The sequence below is a fragment of the Poecile atricapillus genome, chromosome 8, assembly GCF_030490865.1.
Source record: "Poecile atricapillus isolate bPoeAtr1 chromosome 8, bPoeAtr1.hap1, whole genome shotgun sequence".
Classification (NCBI taxonomy): domain Eukaryota; kingdom Metazoa; phylum Chordata; class Aves; order Passeriformes; family Paridae; genus Poecile; species Poecile atricapillus.
The window spans coordinates 7,479,806-7,500,757 of NC_081256.1; the positions used below are offsets into that span (position 1 = coordinate 7,479,806).

The 20,952-nt window shown below is 42.3% G+C and overlaps 1 protein-coding gene across 6 annotated transcripts in view; it reads right to left on the minus strand.

Moving 5' to 3' along the window:
- Positions 1-20,952, minus strand: part of MAP3K13 (mitogen-activated protein kinase kinase kinase 13) — a 72,478-nt gene that overhangs the window by 36,997 nt on the left and 14,529 nt on the right. For all 6 annotated transcript variants that reach the window (XM_058843809.1, XM_058843811.1, XM_058843810.1 and 3 more), the window contains one exon: positions 9,269-9,414. The gene's annotated coding sequence lies outside the window, so the exon portion shown is untranslated. The remainder of the gene's footprint in view (positions 1-9,268; positions 9,415-20,952) is intronic.

A 20,952-nucleotide genomic window follows, 5' to 3' on the forward strand; every position in this document is an offset into this window, starting at 1 on the left:
CAAGGGTCAAAATGAATGCCAGCTATAAATTTAACTATCGGGCAGCAGGGGACAAAGACAAATCTGAATGACAGGACCGTTCTAGATCAAAGACTCAGACTGGAGGCCCCAAAGACCGGAAACAAAACTGGTGTTAGAGCAAAACAAACAAACAAACAAGCAAACGCCCCACTACATCAAAATCTGGATTTATTTGTGTTTCTCAGCGGAAGGCTGTCACAGACAGAGGGTTCAAAGGACTGCCTCTCTCTAGAAACAAAACCCGTATACATCCAGGAGCACAACAAAAAGGATAGTGACAAAAACTTTTAAACCCATGACAACTCCAGCCTCCCCATTCCAGGGTATCCTAAGGTATCTGTGGCTACCCATACAGCAGGTACTGTGGAAAGTGCTCACATTTCTCAACCAGAATGACTGCATCTCTCTCCTTTGAAACATTTTCATATTTTTCCCTCAAAATTATTGATCCAAATACATTCCTTCATCTTCTTCTACTGAACAGATTGCCTACTGCTAAAATCAGTATATCCAAACACATGGGCCTGATGTCATCTTTCTCCAGATCTACTTAAAATATCCCATTTTTCATTTACTTAAGGGAGACATGTGGTTTGATATGATTAAGCTACTGCAGCACCTAAACCACCCCCCAAAACAAAAATAAAGAGCAGCTCTTCTTTTCATTGGGAGAAAACATGACATCATGCCCATTCAGGTGAGCAGGAATATGACAAATCTTGCCCCAGTGAACAGTATCGTTAACTGCAAAGGTACTCCCAGCTCCCTCATTTATTAGGAAAATGAGGGGTGAAAAATGTGTTCAGCACATCAGAGACAGCTCAAACTGCTATTTTCAATAATACAGGAGCAAATTCCTACCCAGCTGATTGAAAGAAAAATGCACCTGCTTCATCTCAGAAATAAAATTCAATTATTTAACAGTGTAATGCACAAGAGGAATTATTTGATTAGCCCACAAGGAAAAAAAAATTACGATTCCCTAAAAAGCAAAAATTACAATTCTGCCTCTTTACACTATCTAGTAATTCTTATGTCATTGCCTGTATATTCCCTTTATATCCATTCTCCATTGCTATTCCCTTCCCCTTTAAAAGGGGGGCACAAGAAGATAACGTGCAAAATTGCAAGTGAAAAATGTCCAGCACACCGACAGGCAAAGGCCAGGCCAGCTCTCGGATTCATATCCAGTGATGGATAAATTAAGGTTCCACGTTTCCTCTTCCCTTCCTCAGCATCATTTTTTCAGCCCTTTCCCATCACAAATGCAACATCCATCTGTCCTTCTGAAATAAATGGCGAAAGGGGAATGCTGACCATGAAACACCACACACAAACACACACACCCCTCACAGAAACACATTCCCCCCCCGAATACTCACAAGGATGAAGATTCCCTATGTGATGCTCCATTTTCTTGTTTTAAAAAGATGGAAGGCAAAAAAAAAAAAAAAAAGAAAAAAAAAGAAAAAAAAAAAAGAAAAAAAAAAGAAGGAAGTGTTGCAAAATAAAAGGAAATTCCACCCACACAATCCTGCAGCCTGCTGCAAAGAAGCACCGAGCGTGCTGACGTCACGGATTCATGAATGGATGGAAATGGGGCTGGATGGAGCCCGGCGGGGGCTGCGCACCGGGAGCGCGGCCGCCAGTCCCCGCCCGCCCCGGGCAGCCGCGGCCCGAGCCCCCCGGGAGCGGCGCCGGGCCAGGGCATCTCCGCAGCCCCGCTCCCCGCCGCAGCCCCGGTCCCGCCGCTCCCGAGCAGCGGCGGATCAAATAACAGCCATCTGCCACGGGAACCCAGTGCATTCGGCAAGCAGAAAAGGAGTTCATCGCCGCCCCGGCTTCTTGCGGGATTACAAACCCTGCGTATTATTATTAAAATAACTAAATATAAACATGTAGCGCGAGGAAGAAGCGAGGAGAACAATAGGAGGCTTGTGTTTGATTAGCGATGCAAAAGCACCAGTAAAATAAAAATAGGAGCGTTAACAAAATCCCACATTCAGCTCCAGTCAAACATTCCCAGCAGCGGGAGAACAAGCTCACAACCTCGGTAACGTCCAGGAACAAAGATCAGGGCAGGCAGAGTTTCACATTCGGGGCTAAGGAATGATGGGCACATCACCCATTTCCATTCCCACTCCAGCTCCAATCCCAAGCCAATGGAATACACTTTGCAGACCAGGGGCAAGGACACCCAAATCTTTGGCAGAGTCCCGGTGACCGCCTGCAAGAGCAGCTGTGCTTCACTCGGATATGGACAGGGAAAGAGCACAAGTTCTGCCTTCTTTTTGTATCTTTGAAACATGAGGCAAGGAATGGAGGGATGAGCAGGACAAGGAATGAAGGTCAAAGTTTGAAAGATAACCTGGGTTGCAAGCTTTGCACTCACACCATCTCAGGGGTGACCAAAACTCATCAATTTGGCCTCAAACTCCTTCTGAACAATTTGTAGCCTCAAAATTATTAAGAGACAGAATTTCCATATTTCACCATGCCTTTTCCTAACCAGCAGGAAAACCCAATTATGCCAAAGCAGGGAGTCCCCAAACTTACTCTGGTGGGGCACATCTGAAAAGAATGTCTGAGACAATCCTACCTTTCCTTATGGAAAGTGGGTAACATCCCAAAATAAACCAGGACGGGATGTAACAATACCACAGATCTGGGCCGAAAAACCAAGGATTTTGTGCCTACTTGATCTCGTGTGAGCCAGCACCACTGATACCAGCTTCTGCACAGGGAGGAGGAGGAGGGCTTGGATTTTGGGCTGTGGTTTCTGATTTGAGACTTATAAATCTGGCTAGGGAAAATGAAAAGGAATGCAAATGTCTTATTACTTTCAAGATCAAAGAAACCACAAATTAAGTTTTGCTTTAGAAATATCTCTTTCTTTAAGAGCTAAAAGTCACCAAAGTGTAAGATTTCTGCCCAGACAATGCCACTGCTGCAGCCTGAGCACTCCTGTACCCAAGGGGAACCAGGAGTGGAGGGATAGGGAGAGATATCTCTTCTCCAGAGGGATCACTTGGTGCCCCCATTTCAAATCCCAGCTGCACCTGCTTTGACTCCCTGCCTTGCCCTCCAGAGCCCAGCACTCGGCTTTACACCACCACGAGATGGAAACAGCTTCCAGGTTTCCCTGACATTTTCAAAACAGGCAAAAATGTTAATTTACTCTCTTACCCTAAAGGGATCAATTCAGGAACTAAAAGGGGGAGCACAGTAGCACATGCAAGAAGCGGAAGAGAAGAAATACTGCTATAGAATAAGAAAAGTCAGCATAAAAATAGAAAGGAAAATAATTTTCAGAGGTTTACAAGGGTTAATTGCAGTGACATTTAAAAAAAAAAGAATACCCAGCAGAGAAAATAAGTGGGAACAAAACCCCAGGAAGACTCCAGGAGAAGAAAAGAGCTTGTGCATAGAATTTCAGATTTTCTTGTCCATGGTGGCTTGGCTCAGTATCCCAACACTCGATGTCACCTACACCTCAATGGCTCAGGTTAAAATTTTTAAACACAAAGGTTATGAATTTAATACAAGGTAATATCTTAGCTCATTGTGAAACAAAGAAACAACATATATTGTCCTAAAATTGATGGCTGCTACACAATTATGTTGTGTTGCAACCAGATAAGTATTTTCATTGTACACATTACACATCTCCTTCGATCCGTAAATAAGTTGATCAATATTAAGAAAGAAATTATTCTCCTCCCTCTCGCTCAGACAAAGTCATTGGTAAAAGCAGGGAACTCAAGTATCAGATGCCAAATACAATTTATTGGCTCATTATTAATGTGACAATAGAGGGGAAAATGTGCTATATACAACAAGGGTATAATATACTAAAAATTCGAAGTTCTTCAGGGACCACAAGAGTGCCAGTGAAAAGTTGACAGGCAGCAGGATTTCTGAAAGAAATTAGGGGCAACCAAGTAACTAGGCCAGTAGGAGAAATAACAGGCCAAACTGATGGCAATGGGTGCAAAAAGGAAAGCTAAAAGTATTTTTAAAAATTAACTATTCACCATATTTGAAAAATACAAGATAATTAAGTATTTCCAAGCCAATTAATAACTAATAGGAATGTTATACAGCATCTGCTAGGCATAATATTTCTAGTTGGCACATCCTATTGATTTGAGCCTCGTCCTAAAATAATCATTTAACAAGTTCTCCAATCCTGTGACCTTCAATTTTAATAAACTGGTGAACAACTAAAATTGCAGAAGACTGAGAATACCAATATTATGCCAATATTCAAAAATAGCATACATTGTTATTTATAGGCCTTGGCAATTTGGAGAAAAAATCCTAAGCCAACCTTCAACAAGAAGGGTTGGTTCTGCTGCCTTGGACCAAAGGCTGAGTTATCCAAGGACCCTGCTCTGACAGTGGCTCATAACAGCAACACAGGGAAGCACAAACCCAAAGCAAACCCTTAATGCTTTCTGTGGTATATTCCACTGACAACAGCAGAAAATTAGAAAAGAGATGGGAGTGACTCAAAGGTTAATTTCATAATTATGCAGCACTAAGGCTGTTAATAAACCTACTCAGCACACACTTGGAGGCACAAGAGGGACTGCTCTGTGAAAACTTCCTACCTGGATGAGTAAATAAGTGAAGTGAGACAGCAAATGATTCTCCAACAGGCAAATGTTTGGGTAAATATTTGCATAGATAAGGTGCTGAGAGGGACATTTCATTGTCAAGTTCTAAACACCCATGAACTCTTGAATCCACTCTTCCCAGCCCTAGACACACATCCCTGCTGTGAGTGTCCAGGAAGGAAGGAAGGAAGGAATCAGAATCATGGAATCAGACTCTTGTTCATGCTGTCATTATGTCCATACCTGATCTGGTGCAACTCACCTTCTTCTTGTTTAAGGAGCAAAGCTTCTATTTCACATCCTTCCAAACTTGCTATTTACAGAGATTTATGACTAGACCTTATTTGATGCCCCACACATTCCAGAAATATCAGTTACAGGAGACTGGAATATTGTAAAAAAATTGAACATGTAACACAGTAGTATAGACCAATTTGTTTTATTCTTTTCCCTTTTCTGTGCGATTTTGTATTTCTCTTACACACTCAATAGGGCAAATACAACACAATTTTAAATCAACTGTCTCAATGGCATTTTACTAAGACCAGAAATGAAATTTATGCATTTATCATCTAGGATTTTATCTAGAATATGCCCAGACCTGAGACTCTGAGAAATCCTCCCTGCAGAGGCAGGTGAACAAAACAGGACCAGCATTGCGACCAGAGAAGCATGACCAAAGGAAAAGAGAAAAAGTCCCAAATGGGGCTTTCTTTAACCTTGTACTGCCCTCTGCAACACACCAGGAGCTAACAATAAAGTAAAATAAAGACACTAAAGGCACTAAAAGACAAGACAAAAAGCATTATGTGTTTAGGCATGAGGTTAGTAAGGATTCCCTTTTTAAGGAGTTTCTGAGTGGTTTCCCCTCTTTTTTCCAGGTGAGCCCTGCCTTTGTGGTTCAAGTCAGCATAGTTTTAGGAGGAGACATAACACTGTAATGTTAAGAATATGCACTGATGAGGCAGGGAAAGTTCAAAAAACTACATTTTCAGACTACCTTCTTGTGAAGGATGGCAGTCCAGCTCCTGAGACATGAAGAGAAGCTCTGGAATTCCATCAGGAAGGAAAATGGTGCTACATAAGAGACATTACAGCTGCTGAAGTGAAAGTAAGTGAACAGCCTCCCCACAGTGACAGTGGTGGTGGCCAGCTGAGGAGAGGCCATTTGAGAAAACCAGATCTATTTCTTCAGGGAAACAGGCACAAAATAATGTTCCTCCCAGAGACCAGGCTGAAATCACATCTTCCATAACAATAATTAACTCAGATAGGGTTACCAGCAGTGAGAAATACTGAAGGAAAGAATTTTAAAAATAAGTATTCATCAACAGCAGTTATAAGGGGCACTTGTAAAGCCAGCTGAGCCACTGTCACTTTTCCTCTACCAGATGAGGAACCTGCAAAAAGCAACGAGACCTTGACAATAAAGCCTTAGTATTAGTGCCATGTGGAAAGAAAAGTCCTATAATTTATGTTATTGCCACAAAAAGACATGCATAAATGGGAAGCTATTGCAGGGAGGAATTAATGAAACTGAAGAAGTGATTAAAAAATTCAGTCCAATTCCCCAAGGTCAAGTGTTGTTCAGAGAAAAAAAAAAATCACCTGCATAAATATAGAAACAACTGCTGAGCAGCTGCACTGTAGATAAGGATTGGGGATGGAGAGGATCAGAGACTGAGCACAAATTATAAATATCCAGTTGTCACAAACAAGGCAACCTCTATCCATTGACAGGAATACAAATTCCTGATCCTCTCAGTTTTGATGAAGCCTTTGGGAAAGTCCACTTTTGGGAAAGGCTTGCTGGGAATGTGAGAAACGACACCCCAGAATGGCAAGCAAAGGCAAAGAGGTCATCAGGTGAGCTCTGAGGGTGGGGGAGGTAACTCAGTGAGGTGGCTCAGTCTGGACAGAGTGAAATGAGAAGCTAAGAATGAGATATGATACGTTTCAACTAAATACAGAAACAGTTTCTGCAAAGAAAGAGGGAAGTCATATTCCACATCTACAGTGAACAGGAAAAACAATGGACTCAAAGTGCAACAAGAAAAAATTACTTTGGCTGTGAGAAGAACTTTTCTAAATGGTAACCAGGGAAGCACCAGCTTAAGGAACTTGTTTCCTCTATTAAAAAGGAAACAAGTAATTTCACAAAAACTGTACAGCAATAGTAATATTGCTTTGATGCAAAAGGTGAACTTTTGGAACCTCTGAGGGATCTTCTGTGAAGATATGGAAGCACTGAAAGCTTTGCAGCAACAGCAGAAGCTGAAAAATTCCTCTGATCTTTTGCAGTGCAAGGTCTCATCAAATTAAATCATTCCGTCCTTGCTACTGTTACACAACCCTTTTGAGGAGTAATATTCAGATTTTCTACCAAAAAACCTACAGAAACTGCTGAAAGCCCATTAAGATAGCAGAACTCAAGTCATGAGACTGCCAGAATAAGGCTCTATATTTAGTACCAACAGTTTTCTCTGTAGTACTGTGATAAAGTTCCTTCAAGAAGAGTGGATCAGCTCTATGTAAATATTCTCAAGGCAAACAAAACCTGCTCAGCATCTTCCTCCCAGACCCATGTCTCTCATGAAGCTTTCAGTAGGTTTTGCTTCAGAGCTCACTGCTTTTTTTTCCCCTCCCTCCCAAGAGACTTCTGCTCCCCCAGTGCTCACTGCAGACCCCATAAGAGTCCTCTTGATCTGTGTGAGGTATCACGACGCAGAATTACTCAGAGTTCATGAGTTCTGACAGCACTTTAAATAGTTACTGTCATGATTAGCAGAATATTGGAGTTTAGAACACTGAACTTGTCAGCAGTGGGGTTTGGTCCTTATTTTCAAGCATAATATTGGCCACTGCAGTAGGATGGAGAAAGCATCCCAAACGGGTCACTGCACAGCGCCCCAAATATTTTCTGAATTAAATCACAGAATCGATCTTAAGGGACAACCAAAAGTTAAACAGACTTCACCCAAGGGGTTCCTCAAACTTCGCCAATGTCCTAATACTCCAGCTCAAACCACCAGCTTTGCATTGCACAGGATTTGCCTATCCAGGGAAAACCAGCACCACATTAGTAAATTCAAGTCATGGCTAAGCGAGGCTGACTGAAAGCCATGTTCAAAAGCACATCAGCTGAAGCATTAACCCTGGGACCTTCCAGGGCTTTGCGGGAGTGTTTTATAACCTCCAGTCCTCTGTAAATGTCACAGTCCCCCTTAGGGCCAGACCTCCCATCCTCAAGCCTCCTCTACTCACCACAGTCATAGAGAGCACTCCCATATAGAGTGCCTTGTCTATTAACCACAAAAATCAGATAAATTAGAAACAACAGTGTCGATGAAGCAACTGATGAATTGTCACTGATGAAGCAAGGACAAGGGTGGTTCAAGCGACTAATTGCTTTCACTGAGATGGAACCAGGTTCAAATCAAGGGAGAATTCAATTCTTCAGCAAAATACTTCACCTTAATTATAGCTCGTAACAAGAGACAGCCAGAATCTAAATATATGGATGCTCTGCCTCTACAGCACCCACCACTCCTCACAGAATGGGTAAAAATTGACAGCTTTTATATTAAGAAACAAATCCCAAAATGTAGCTCCATCTCACATATTCCTGCAATCCCACTCAGAGGTGGCTCAGGCACATCCTAAAATTATGTATCTGTAGCTTCCTCTGCATGAAGCATCTCTATACAACAAAGATCTCACAAACGTAAAGAAAATGTGTAGAACAAACCCATTTTCAGTCTCCTTGAGTGAAACAACTACATTTTCTAGCATTACACAGATAGCCAGCCACTAACTGAAGAAAACTCTAGCTAGTTTTATAAAAAAGAATAAATGATTTTTCAAGCAGCATCTACAAAGAAACAAGCAACTATTTTTTACATATTTTTCTAAACCTAATTCCCCAAAGCTTACACAGTTTTTAGAGAATTAGCTCCTTTTCAGTTCTTATACAGACAGATCTAAGTGGTTTGCTAACATACAAGTTTTACCACTTAACTTTTAATTTATAAAACAGATGTAGTTAAACTGAAAAACTGCATATATGAAACAGAATCAAGAGACAATATATTCTTAGGAAAGCAATACCCAAAATAAAACATGAATTTCTGCATTTCTGGAACTTTGCTGGTGTCTACTCCAGCTACAAAAGCCTGGATTCCTCTGAGAATCTGCATTCTCCAGCCAACCACCAGGGAAATACCATGTAAAAGTACTTATAACAATGGGAAATGATATGCTAAAGCTATCCCCTCACAAAATCAATACACCTGAATTAATAGATTCAAATGCTTTCAGACTCCAAGTTCTATTGGAAAAATGTAAACACTAGGATTAACTTCACCTCCATCTATGCACCCACCCCTTTGGCACTTATCCCTTCCTATTACTCCCATGGGAGCTGGATCCCATCAGGTCTCTGCAGGCTCAGCAGGGAAATGGCTTTGGACACAACAAAAAGCAAGAAGGTGAACTCAGCTCATCCCTACCTTAGAAAGGGAAGTCTATTTAGAATTTAAGGACAACTACAGGAGTGAGCACATTATCATCTTACATCTTTTTGAGCTTCTGACTAGTTACTACAATTCAAATCTCAACAATTCTGGTACCTGATCATTGTTCCAGAAGCACTGGAAGCCCATGTCCTCTTGGCTCACTGCACATGTGCCTCCTCTTCAAGTCACAGAAATCAAGCTGTCCTCAGAAGCTGCACCATGGGTAGTGCTAAAGACAGTCCAGCACTGAATTCTTCTCTCTAGAAAGAACAAGAAAGCTCAGAACCCTGCTGAAGTGTATTGAAAAAAAGCTCCCAAGATCAACTCAACACATCCCCTCAGCACATCGTGATGTGACGTGGCACATTCAAAGGCAGCAGAGAACATCCAAAATTAAGTATGCACTTTCAAAAAGGAGCTGGAGTAGAAAAATACCTCAACACATTTAGTACATCCTTTCTTAGCACAGGCACACACTCTATAATCCTTTTATGGTACAATTTTAATCTAAATTAAGCAAGCAGCTCCAGTAAAAGAGCTCAGAGCTTACCACATTACAAAATTACATTAGGATTGGATTAGACTGTAAAATAACATACTTCAAGGTAATCTATTAATGATATTTTACACGTAATTCTATACTCAAACTCCAACCTATTTGTTTTCCTAACTTTAAATTTTAAGAAAAGCATAACTTACTACAGTCCTCCTACATGCATACAACTCAAATCATTATTCCTGTTACCACCAGAAACATGCAAGGAGAGAGACAACAACTACTGAGACTTGAGCCTCCTGCACCTTTTTTCCACCCCCCTGCCCCTCTCCCCCCCAAAAATTTAACAGGCTGCAAGACTTAGCCCAGCCCTTCATAAAATTAAAGAGAAATAAACACCTTGAACTTACAGAACTTTAATGCAGACACTGAACTACCTGGTCTTAAAAGAGTTTCTCTCTACCCACACGTATGGTTTTCCTCATATCCTTCAGCATCCTTCAGACACAACCAAGCTACTACAACACTGAGGAGGAGGGTTAGAAATACCAGCACCAGTGTATTCCCAGAATTAGGAGACTTAAGACAAAAAATCCACGTGGCACCACCTGCCTCACGTTCCTCACCACAGTTCAGCTGCTTTCAAGGCCGCTCCCAAAGTTTGGGAAGCTCAGCACATTCCTAATTTTTTGCTGAAGTAGAAGCAAGGGCCAATTGTATTTGAGAAAAACACTAAGTTTTGTGACCACTGTCATTTCGTTTTCTATGTCTCCTTACATTTGCTGGTTTGCCACAAAAACAGGACAGGTAATTCCACATTCCCAATAAGGAAAAGCTTGTGAGGTTAGGGTTAGGCTACATTCAGAGGCTCCATTTGGACAACAGGAGGATGATGATATAACAATATTCTCACATTGGAAAGTACCAATTTGTAGCATCTATGGCCCCATACCAGGCCTGCATGAACTATTTTCATTACAGAACAATTTCCAAATAAAATCTAGAGTAAACATACATATATCTTAACAGTTTTATTAGACAAACATTAGAGTTTATACTTTATGTATTAAAATGTAAATATTTACCTTTGTTCACAAGAAAATTACATGGTTCTACTAAATCAATGACGAAAGCCTCAAAAGCCAGTAATTATAATTTTTACCACTATTTTAAGACAGGAAATGGTACATGCAAATGTAAGGTTTATTTTCTTGGTTATGAAAATAAACACTGTAAGCAATACTACAGATGAAACAATAGTAAGATTGAAAGAATCAAAACCACACAAAATAGGAAAAAATGCATTGGAATACCTTATCCTTGTAAGCACAAATCATATATATATATGTGTATAGGAGACAGCAGAGAAAACTGGAGAGATGTTCATAAAAAACATGAGACACCAGATGCCCAAAGTTGGCCAAATGCCACTGGAATAAATTACTGCATTTCACATGAAAAAAATACAGCTTTTAAGGACAGGTTTGAAACCACCATTTGATAACTGGCAGCCAAGGTGGGAATGGTCTAAATGGGAAACAGTGCCTAAATGGGAAGGGACTTGTGGGGCTGGAGGACTTTCAGCACCAGATGAGTTCAGCTCTTCCTGAAGTTCCATTTACCACCACCTTTTATAGCCTTCAATTGGCTTTTAACATTTGCTTCCCACATCCAACCTGAAAGATTTCATGCCTCTATAATCCAGTCCAGAAGCCAGCATGGTGTGTGGCAGCTTCAAGCTCTTAAGAATGCATAAAAGCACTTACTAGGTAAAAACTGCCCATGTAAACAGGACAGACCCAAAAGCCAAAGGTGTGCAACACAGATATCACCCCAGCTGGGAACAAGGGTACAAACACACCCGCTGATTTAATTTTATTTTTCTTTTTTAACATCATCATGGACCCAAAGAATTCTTTCTCTATCTCCTATCTCTCATCCTGCAGAAATATCAGCAGAATTCCAAGTATTTGGATTCAAGTGCAAACCACTGCAGATGGATTTTTGTTTAAAGAACTGAACAAACAAAACATTATTTGCTTCGAAATTCTTCTACTTGTGGTGAAAGCCGAGCTGTGCTGAAATCAATAGGACTGTTGGCATTGTTTTCAACTGAGCTGGAATTTCATTTCCTGTACCCCACTTCAGATCTGCTAAAAACCACTAGAACAGAGTTTTGACCTTTCACAACAACATCTACAGCTCAAAATAAAGTGTTTTGTGCAAAATAAATACTTACAGGGCAGGTTACATAAACAGCATGAAAGCAGCAGCTGTGGCTGGTTTCTTCAGAGAGAAAACTTTGCCCCCAGCCTGGCTGCTCTGGATTAATGATGTTCCTGTTCCAAACCCAGGCTCTGAAGCCTTGGGAAGTCCCTATTCCAACTCAGCAAGGTAGGAAGGTTTGCTGTTATAACTGTTGGCTGATAACAGCTTATCAGAAAGTTTTCAAAGGTTAATCTCAGTACACATACATGGCAAAAGTGCAAGGAAAGAACAAGGGAAATGTTGAATTAGTGCTCCCTCTCCTCCTGCCCCTGCAGCAAGGGACAGAATTCTCTCACACCCCATGACCTGCAGCAGTGCCAGCAAAGAAACTTCCACCAAAACTCCTGTTTGAACTGAAAACATCTGAGAGCCCCTTTCTTTCAAAGGAGGTGCTTGCTTTGCCTGCTGCATTCCCACAGGCTGCCACACGGGATGGAAAAGCTAACCAAAATCTTTAAGTTTGGTCCTTAAATACAAGGCAGTTTTATTACTGCTGCCAAATTTATCACTGACACCAAGCTCCATGACAACTCACTGGAAAACAAAAACAAAACAAAATCCTCAGTTTAGGGCATGCTATGATTTTTATTTCTCTCCCAACCAACCATGTTACTGAACTGTAAAGGGCTGATGCAACCTTAAACCAGAAAAAAAAAAAAGCCCAGTTACAGACTCATTACTAATTCATCCTGGCTGAAGCTGCATACCAGCAGCTGCTGCCTCTCTCAATTAACAGCAAATATTGAACAGTATTGTCATTTAACGGTGTTTACTGCCTGCTGCCCTGTCCACTGCCGCATTTTCAAATGCTCTGGCACAATTTAAAGCATCAACACTAATAAACAGAACTTAGTTTAACCCCTTATGTATCATAGCAGAAGTGTTTTACTCGCTTCCTACATTCATTAGGTGCTTGGCAGAAGCTGAAGCCCAAGGATGCAAGGTGCCACCAAAATGGGATCTGTAGTTCAGAGGCCCACAGGGTGCTTGGCTTCCACAGAGGGCTGAGCACAAGTGTGAAAAATGATGGGAGTAACTCCAGCAGAACAGCTCTTTAGGAATTATTGCCAAAAAGTTGAAACAAAAGAGAAAAAAAAAAGGAGGAGACCACACATTCAGCCTCTGCTGTTGAAAATTCAGAACAAGAAAAACCCAAAACAAACTGGGTAAAAAAATAAAAATAAAGATACAGCCATTCTTCAGGGAGAACATACCAGTGCTATGATTCCTGATGACCCCATCTCTGCACAGGGGAGTCAAAAGAGCCCAAATTTGGACCTCCCTTCCCACTACTGTGCCCACAGCTGCCCTTTCACCAGGCTGGGTTTGAAGTAAATGATTATACAAACTGCAGCCAGAGCAAGCAACTGGAAGTGCAGCACTTCCACGGTGCCTCCGCAGGCACTTCCGTGCCCCACTTGCTCCATGGTGTCAGGTTTGCTGGAAGCCACTGCTGTATAAGGGACTGTACAGATTCTACATTTCATTTCCACGCCGTGTTCCCAGCACATCAGCAGGAGGGAACATCTCCAGGCTCTCCTATGAGCCCACTGCCAGCTGGGCCAGGGCCAACACGTGGATACCAAGGACCTGGAGAAGGGAGGGGATGCTGGGCCAGCCCAACTCAACTGCAAGGTGCACAGTGGCAGTTTAGATACTATGGGAAAAGATCAAGCAGCTTCTGTACTCCATTTAGAATGTACAAGATAGGATAATGTCATTCCAGCTGATCCTGAAATTGGGGAATTCAGTTATTTCTGAGGTAGCTGGAACTTTTTTCTACCCATCTTGCAGAGGGAGCAAAGCCCGAAGGAGTGGTGCTCTGAGGGCTTGTCAAATACATGAGGGAATGGCTTGGAAAACTGGGCAGGTAAATGTAGGCCCAGGCTCTGGCCAGGGCTCTCTGTGAATTTATTTTCCTCAGGTTAGCACCTGGCTGCAAGTCCCCTCATTTTCTCAGGTCCCTCTGCTTGTATCCTGTGCAACTCCAACAGCCAGCCTGGTTTGCTAGGAGGATTCCTTCCCTCTAGGTTCCCCCATCACCTTTGTGCCCATGGGGTCTGAGGTGCTCAGATATATCAGGTGATATGACTAATACCTGCCATCTGCTCATTGCTACCTTCCCTCTCCTTTCCTGAAGAGGAGTCAGCACTAAAGTGCTTGTTCTACTCAATCTATTTTAGGAGCGTGGGCTTTCAGCATCCTTGCAACACTGCTTTAAGCTAGAAGACTTAAATCAAATAAGCAGACCATGCTCTGGCAGGGAAAATTGAGCACTAGGTCCTGTAGAAGTCTCTGGACCCTTTTTTTGCAAAAGTTACTCCACTCCAGTGTGCCCAAGGAACAGAACTATTGCCCAGGTTTCACTCCAGACCACAAAGCAGGGGCAGATGAGATCCAGGCCTTGGAAAGTATCCACTGCTCTCCATGGAGACCAAGTTAGCCACCACAGCTTGGAGCAGCAACAGGCAATGTGCTGCAGCATCGGGTAATTCCCTGCTTCCAGGAGTGAGGAGCTCCTACCCAATCACACCACCTTGGAACACAGCAGGGAACAGAAACAGATACCAGTAACTGAGGGCACATCTCTGCCCATCAGACTGGAGGGGAAACTTCAACTCACAGGGAACAGAAAAGCATTGATTCTACCAACAGCTGCTCCCCATATGTCATGGTCAAGGGAAAAAAGCAAACTGGGTACACAAAGGAAAGATGGGGAGAGAGGCTAGTGGAGGATAATTTGATTTCACTGTATTTCTTAGAGGAGCTGTGTCAAAATCCAAAGAGAAAAGTCATCATAGTGTAGGAGGCTGAAAGATTTGAGATGGAGCAGTGAGGAGCCTCTGGCCCCATAAATGTTTAATTTGAACAAAGCAGGAGATAAGTAGTAAGCACAGTTCTGCTGCTGTTGCTGAACTGCACACTCCTGCTTTGACTTCTAGATGACACACAGTGAGAACGTAAGTATAAAAATAAAATAGGAGAAAAGCACCAGGAAGCTTTTCATACCTGACACTACAGACAGAGCTGCACAAGCCAGCAACACACTCAGCTCCCCTCCTTCTCTGTGCTTGGGCCAGTAGCAGGAGGGTGAGCAGCACACATGGAGCTCTGGAGTGTTCCCAGCCCTTGATTTCACAGCTCTGCCAGCCCAGCACAGTGCAGGGGATAACAAGAACTACTGCACCACACCTGAGGAAGCAGCCAGGGCTGCAGATCACTGATAAAAGGCAATGCTGCCTGCTAAGAACACTGTGAAACTGGAGAACTACAGAGGGAAGATGCACATGGAAACACAGAAGAAAATGGATCCTCCAAGTCCTAGGAGCAGAAAAAGAACCCATGTGGAACTGTTCCTCTTGCAAAACTGTCTTACAAGGACTGACTCTCTTCCTGTGCTCCTTTCCCAACAAATAAAATTTATCATTAAGGATCATTCTTTCCCCATCACTTCCTTGAGTTATTCCTATCCCACTCAAAACAGTAAGCTCAAATTGGTTAAATAAATCCTGAAGAAAAGTTGCTAGTGTTTCTTCCTGCCTAAAAAACAAGAGTCTGAAAAAGTAATTAATGTATTCCATGACCCCTGTGAGATCTCCAGTTCCACTCTTCTTCCCTTTCCTGCTCTTTACTTCCCTTAGATTGTGACTTGATCACCATTACATGCTTCTTTCCTGTTCACAATCAAGGAGGAGCCTATTTCCTTTTCCTATTCATATCTTTCTCATCTCAAACTTCACTCTTTTTTCTGCATCTGTATCTACTTGCTGAAATTCAGACAACTCCTCTGCTGCCTCCACCAGCATATCTAGTCTTCCGCCCAGTCTCCCAAAAAGAAATGTGGCTTCACTAAATCCAAGCAAAAAGGTTCAATTAGACACAGATTTTACCTCAGCAGCCTGTTTTCCTAGAATTATGACACTTATCCCAAAGCCAGCTATGCCCAAACTGACTGGACAAGCTTGGAATGAGAGCAGGAAACCCTTTGGTTTAGGCCTTCCTGACTCCCAGTAGGAGAGCCTCATCCACACTGGTAAGGCATGGAACAGTGCAGGACAAATGCTACCGAAATCTGCCCAGCCTCTGGAAAACCTCCCCACAAGAAGTGAAGGTCATCCATCAGTACAGATTTTCTCTTTTAAAAGCACAAACAGATCTGAAAACATACACAGTAGTATTCTTATATTTTGCACTGTTCTCAAAGCTGGGATTGTATCTGAGGAAGTGACCATGAGATGAAACACCAACAGGTAGTTTTCTGCATGTGAAAAGAAATTAGGAGGAAACAAACTCATAGCACAGCCCCATTAACCTCCAAGGACACAACTACTCATTGCAAGTACAGACACACCAGAAGTCCCTTTTTCACTGCATTAAGCTGCTGAGGAAAACCTTGCAATGCCAGGACAGCACCCTGGACTCTTCCACGCACACCTGACATAGGAAGGTATCACCTCAGATAAAGCAGGACCTCAACTGTCACTGCTGGCTGCGCTGGATTTTCAGCTTCCCAAAAGCTGATGTCATGGCATTTCTCCTTGCAAAACAATGACCTTTGCAGGCCTCTGGAGAAATAAGCCAAGTCCAACAGTAAAAAGATACAGATGACAAGGAGAAATGCTGGTTTGTGCTGCTACTCAAATGACAGAAAGCATTAAACACTTACACTGACACATTAGGATATGATTCTACTGTAACTGCAATCTCCTGTGACACAACCATGTCATTTTTTCTTCTGAGAAACTCACTCTGAATCTACAAGATAGATGGCACTAAGAAAGAGAAGCAGTCCCATCTCTTAGCAAACACTGGCTGGTGACCTCACCCTCATTTCATACCAAGGCTGCAGAAAGGAGAACACTCCAGGGAAGCAGCTCTTGGACAGACTCACAGAACACCTCAGGAGACTCAGCCAGTCATGCTTTGTGACAGGGAGGCTCCCTCCTTACCAGGACCAAGGTGACACAGTTACTCCCCAAACCAAGACCCTCTGCCTCAGAGGAACGCACAGACATATTAAATAGCTTGAGCCATAAAAAAAAACACCAAAACCACCTTCTAGCCATCACCAGAGCTGCATTTTACATCTTCCTTCTCACTGGAGAACCAAAAGGAAACCTCCCTCACCTCCAGCTGACAGCAGCAGCTCCATCTCTCCAGGACAGAACCAGCTGTAAATATTGGCTGGAAATATGTATTCCCACTGGGGACTGGCAACTGTCTGTAATTGCTGGCAGCAGGGGGGCCAGGGGAGTCCCTCTTGTGCCAAAAAAGCAGACAAAACAAACCAAAGGAAAAAATGCCACATGCATATACCACAATAGCTGAACCTACACAGCATTGATGGGGCCACTACATCTGTGTTCAGGCTGAAAAGAAAGCATTTTAGAACAGCTATGCTAAACTAAACTACAAAAGCTGCTCATAAACAAAATTACTGAAAAGATGCTCTGTCCTTCATGCTATAGATCCAAGGTGAGGAAAGGCCACAAGAGTACGTGACCAGACCAACAGAGATGGATCGCAGGACTGCAGGCCTGGATGTGAACAGTGGTCCTAGTAGAAATTTTTCCATTACTATTACAACACTGACACAGTTTATTCCATAAATACCACCTCAGCTTGCTAGAAATGCGTTTCTGACTGAGCACAGTAAAGAAAATATACACTGTGAGCAGAATACCCAGGTTAATCAATACTCTGTGTGTCTGTGTGTGTATAGTTCAGCCACATCAGTACAGACAGTAAGACATTTTTCTCCATTTTCTTCAACAAGGAAGTATCCAGGAGTTCATTTAAGTTTTTCATAAGAAATTCTTTATACAAGCTGATCAATAAACCAAGGTTTGGGAAAAAACAGACAACTATTAGAATTCTACTGTGGTACAGTATTTTCTGCTCCTACCAGGTGTCTGTGTAAGCTGGGCTGCAAACCTGAACGTCAAAGCTACACACTGACATGGATTTGTTGACTGACACCAGGAAAACCAAGAAAACAGTGAAAGGAGCACACAGAAAGAAGGCCAAAAGACAACTCAGTATGCCTTGTGAAGACTAGACAAAAGTTTATGCAGGAAGGAATTTCTGGCTGGGATACAAATGTGAACAATTGCCTGAGAAACAGCCCAGTTCACCTGCTGAGTAGCTGCCAGCCATTCTGTAGGAAGGCAGGGTGAATTTATATCTTGGTAACATAAGGCTGAAGAGATGGAGAGCAGTAGCAGGTGGCCTTTGATATCAAGGTCTTTGCTATTGGAGCTTCAGTACCCTCTCTTGCTCCAGGCAATCACTTGATCTCACATGATTCACAGAAAGACCAAATTCTACTTAAGAGGTTGCAACAAAGCTCAGGAAACATTTTCTCTCAAAGGACATCTTGGGAAACTGAAGCAATCAGAATGATGAGGCTTTTTGCTCCTGCCAAGTGCCCGAGGTAACAAAGGTAATCAAAATAAAAGCACAAAATAAGATTCTAACTGTAGATGGTCAGTGTCTAATACAGGGATGATATTTCGGGGTTGAATTTTGTGAATATAATCATCTGAGATGACAAGTAGAACAATTTCCTCTAGCACATGAGAGGATCTTGCAGAGAAGAAAATAACACTTAATGGTCCCTTCTGCCCTCCCCTCTGGGTTTGCCTTTACTCTCCTCTGTAACAAACAGGTTGATCAAAGTTCTTCCTTCCCACTCCATGGGGAGGGAGGACCTGCAGACACAGGGTCGTTGCTCTCAGTAGTTTAAAAGCAAATGTATTGCACAGATAATGAATCTCAACTACACAGGAACATAAGTATTTTAACCTGAAAACTGCAGAAACTAACCCTGATGTTGCAAAATAATGACCAGGGAGAGTGAGAGAAGGGATTGTATTTTTACCCAAGTGTGAGAACAGTTTCTCTTGCTCCAGACACATCAGCTCAGAATGGGTAGAAGTATGTTCTCTAGGCCCTGCAGTATCTCTTGGAAGCTTGAACACACTGATGCGTGTTCTTGTGGTCACCCCAAAGACAGGCAAAGGGCAGGGCAGAACAATCAAATTAACTGCTCAGGACTTTTGCATCCAACACTCCCTTGGCCAAGGGAATAATGGAATGAGCTGTGGAGGGTTATGAAGTCTGCTGACAGGAGAATAAAGATAAAGCACTATCAGAAATTAGTCCTGAAGATCAATCCTCAAGCACAATGCTGAGTCAGCTCCTTGCAAAGAAGAGCAGAGCAGAACATCTCCTTTAGGAAGGAGCCCATTTCTTCTCACAGGTCGCTTATTGATGGTCACCTTGGACTAGAAGGCTATCAGCCAGAAAACATCATGGTTCCTGGTTGCAGCCTTCACAGCTGCATGTGGGACTGTTGTCTAACACCACAACACCTTCTCATTCTTCCCAGTTGTCTTCTTACACTTGCACTTCCAAAAGAGACTAGAAATTCTGCTTCCTGAGTAATTCCCAGTGAACAGCCACAGGGTGCTGCAGGGAGAAGGTTAAAGATTCCTCTCACACAATCCCTGTCAAGGTCCTGGTACTTCAATATGCTGCTCAGAAATGTTACTTCTACTGCAGTGTCACAATCCAACACCTCGAGACATGACAGGAGAGAAATATACCTTAGGAAAATGTGGGAAAGGTACTAAAAAGTACTTGATGCCACCCCTCCAAACATTTAAGTATAAGCTAGACAGTGAAAGTGGTTTACTGGAGCCTCTGAGCTGCTGTGCCCTCCCTGCTTCCAGTACCAGGGAAGCAAAGCCATGGGATGAGGGTCAAACTCCAGCATGGCCAGTGTGGCACAATTTCGTGAGACTTGACTGGAGAGAAATGATTCAAAATGGCTCAAACACCAGGTTTGAAAGCCAAGAAAAAGCCTTTCCTGACGAACATGCATGTCAAAGAAAATCCCATATTCCTTTAGCATCCATGTCTTACTGCAAATATTCAGTTTGGGATTGATTTTTTTTTTTTTTTAAAAGCACCAGAAAGAATGAAAAACACTTCTAATTCACTTACACACAACATTAGTCTGTTTTCACTAGTAACTGCTACTCATCCTTCTTCCATTCCAAATTCTGGTACTATCCCCTCTCACCACCAAGACTGAGAGCTGACATGTCCCTCACCCTTTCTTCCCCTCTTGTTGAAACCTAATTTCCACTGCTCTAATAGTTCTTGACTTAACTGGGACAAGGAAAATTATTCTGGGCTTCTCTGTCCTAGCAGTTAGTCTATTCTGCATTAACCATCCAGAGCACTGCAAAATCATACTGAAGCCCCAGGCAACCATTCTAACGCTTCCTTAAATTCCTGGTTTAATCAAATTGCCCATTTTTACTGGACATGTCTCTAGCCATATATATATACATACATACATATATGAGAACTTTCTGTATAAAAATCCTTCAGTGTTAAGAAAATTCAGAAAAGCTGATTTAACAGCATTCATTCCAAGAGCTCACAGTAAGCTAAATTTCTATCCAATCTTAAAACAGAGTTACTCCTTATACAAGATGGATTTTTTGCCCATCCTTTTAAGCAATATACAAAAGTATTTATCACACTAAAGAACAGAAACTTCAATAAATATTACAGACTAATGAAATGCATAATTGCATCCACTAGTTTAGGCATGGAGCTGAAAGGCCTGGCTTTCAAACACTGGCTACACAACAGCTCCCTTGGTCTGTTTTAATCTAAACTATCACATTCATCCACCTAAGCCAAAGGAAAGGAATTTTTAGGTGCACTCATCTCAAACTCTGACCTTTACTTTGTATCACCTATTGTCCAATACCAACACCATGGCACCATTAATTTCTTTAAGGGATGCAAATTTGTTTCTGCACAACCCCATTTTTCACAGCAACATAACTACAAATTTGTTTTGGCTGATGGCAGCAGCAGTATTCGAGCAACACCATGTGCATCTCTGAAGGGATAAGCTCTTTTCAGAGCAGTGACCTATACTTTACTCTGTTACAGAGCTGTGCCATTTCTGGTGGGGAAACGGCAAAGGGAAATTTTCTGTACTGTACCATGA